The following is a 2,939-nucleotide window of genomic DNA, read 5'->3' as shown; positions in this document are numbered from 1 at the left end:
AAGGTCTGTTCTCCGTCGTTGATCCAAATGGAATTCTCAAATCTATAAAAGTCATTAGCCTGTATTCTAAAAAGTAGATAATTTTTGTTTTAAAATGTAAACATCTGTTTTTATTTTCTAATCTTTTTAAAACAACTTTTTTTTTTACCATGAGATGTTTTCCTTTACTTTAAAAGTAAAATAAAGCCGTGCAGTGAGCTGTTGTGAATGCAATCAACTTGTGTTTCATGCGTGCATGTGGCCGTAAGATGTTGCCAGCGCCGTAAAACTCTTATTAAACTAACTGCAGAGCGTTGCTCCATGATGTACAGCAGAGAAGGCTTCTGGATTCCAACTCCTAGATGGATCCGCCACGTGCCGTCTCACACACACACACGGCGATACACAAATCAGAAAGCTACTGTCGTTATGTGGACACAAAAAATTCTGCACACACTCGAAGTGTGTATAGCGTTGTCTATAGAAATAACGAAATAACAGCGTTATTCGGACCGGAACCAAATTAAAAAATATTTTAACACATGATGTAATTTTTGGCGGGAAATGCGATGGTGACCTTAAAACATTATGTGGACGTCTACATAACGGGGCATGTCTACCTACATAACTACGCAAAGACACACACACACACACACACACACACACACACACACACACACACACACACACACACACACACACACACGCGAGAGCGCATGTACACACACACGCACGCAGACACACACTTACACACAAAAACTTGCACACACAACCATACATGATGCATGTGAACACAAACCAATACGTATGCTTGGACGCATACTGGAAACTAACATTGACTTGACATTTATAGTGAGAGATACAATATATAATATGTCGTGTGTCGCGATACGGTGGAATCAGGCGCTCGTCAATTTTGGGGCATGTAGAGTCAATGGGATCATCTGAAAGCTTGTTCATTTGTTGCGATTTTGAAACAAAAAAATACAAATCTATCTTGAAAAGCGGACGAGATATTTGCAATTGAAGAAAAGGGGGGTCGCCTAGCATCAGAGGTAAATTTACCGGAGAAAATGGCGGCCAAAGTTTGGTGACTTCCAGAGCTTTGAGTGTCCTGCAAAATTAAATGTACAATCGTCGTTCCTTTGATCAACATTTTTCTTACAATCTGTTCAGAAATGTGCTTTTTAAATGGACATTAAATTTATCTTGTCAAACCACAAAACAAAACAAACAAGCAAACAAACAAAAACACAGCAACCCCCCCCCCCAACCCCCCAAAAAACCCCCAACAAAACAACAACAACAACAACAACAACAACAAAAATCAACAAAAACAAAAAACAAAAAGCACAAAGAGAGGAAATATGCCGGTTTCTTTGATTTCATTATTTTGACCAGCCCTTGATTTCACCACAGTGCCTCACATGTATTAGCCTTTATGATCATAGTTATAAGACCATAATAACAGTAGGCCTGTGTAATTTCAGTCTTCGTGCCTTAGAGTTTCAACTCTCTTCGGCTACTTTGTGCCGTCTTTCTTTTCTTACTTCTGAATTGACAGCATTGACAGTAATTCTTCCTCTCCCTGTCTGTCTTGCACTTCACTGAAACTAAACTCTCTATCTTCTCTCTCTCCTTTTTCCTCTCTTTTTTCTTAAAAAAAAATAAATTCTATCGCAGCCTCCTTTTTTTTCCTCGTAAGGGTGGCTGGGGGGTGCCACTCATAATATTTTAGTAGGCTATTCCCCATGAAAAAATATGCTTTGTTGCTTCTATCCTGTCTGTTTAGCTTACCCTTGCACGAAATGGCAATTTTATGTATTATATTTTATATATATTATATATTATATATATATACACACACACACACACACACACACTGTGTGTGTGTGTGTGTGTGTGTGTGTGTGTGTGTGTGTGTGTGTGTGTGTGTGTGTGTAAAAAAGGCACACACATATTTGTGTGTGTGTGTGTGTGTATATAAATGCACACACATATTTACAAACTTCCTCACCCCCCCCCCCTCTCTCTCTCTCTCTCTCTCTCTCTCTCTCTCTCTCTCTCTCTCTCTCTCTCTCTCTCTCTCTCTCTCTCTCTCTCTCTCTCTCTCTCTCCATTTCTTGATTACAATAATAATATTGTATCCCAGTATATTTACCAGTCATTGTTTCTTCCTGAAGCACTGCTATAAACTAAGCTCACCGACGTTACGGTAGCAAGGTCACGAAACGCAACAAAGTGAGGGAAAGAATAAATGAGCGACTTGGCTCAAGACTCCAAGCTCAAGAATTCCCCCTTTCATGATAGCTGACCTTCGTTATCTTCCGATACTTCCCACCTTCTGCTAATAATTAACTATTCGTTCTTCAAAGTCCACCTAACGCGTACACGATAACCACTAGGTAATTATTGTTCACTTGTGTTCTTTTTTTTTTCAGCGAAGAAGACTGATGTGAATTACAAGCAACATAATACGTAGGTTGTACCTCTTTTGGAAATGCTCCACAAACGCAAGGCAGCGTTTTTCTCGTAGCCTACAACTGAAAACTTGAACAGAAGCTACTGAATTTTGCCGAACAAACATAGTTTATTCTTAGCTTGTGCTGCTGATTTCATTTCAACTTAGCGCAGCGATGAGACAGATAAGCTCTCTTTCAAACTCCGCGGGTGTTAAAAAAGCAATACTTGTAACTGCTGGTGGCAAAAACCCCCCACCAAAACAAAACAAAATCAACATTCAATAACAACATATTATATAACCTGTATACATATGTACACAGGTGAAGAGAGAGAGAGAGAGAGAGAGAAAGAGAGAGAGAGAGAGAGAGAGAGAGAGAGAGAGAGACACACACACACACACACACACACACACACATACACATACACACACACAAAGAGAGAAAGAAAGAGAGAGAGAGAGAGAGAGAGAGAGAGAGAGAGAGAGAGAGAGAGAGAGA

Source organism: Aplysia californica, unplaced genomic scaffold, assembly GCF_000002075.1.
Source record: "Aplysia californica isolate F4 #8 unplaced genomic scaffold, AplCal3.0 scaffold00185, whole genome shotgun sequence".
Lineage (NCBI taxonomy): Eukaryota > Metazoa > Mollusca > Gastropoda > Aplysiida > Aplysiidae > Aplysia > Aplysia californica.
This window is presented reverse-complemented; position numbering follows the sequence as displayed.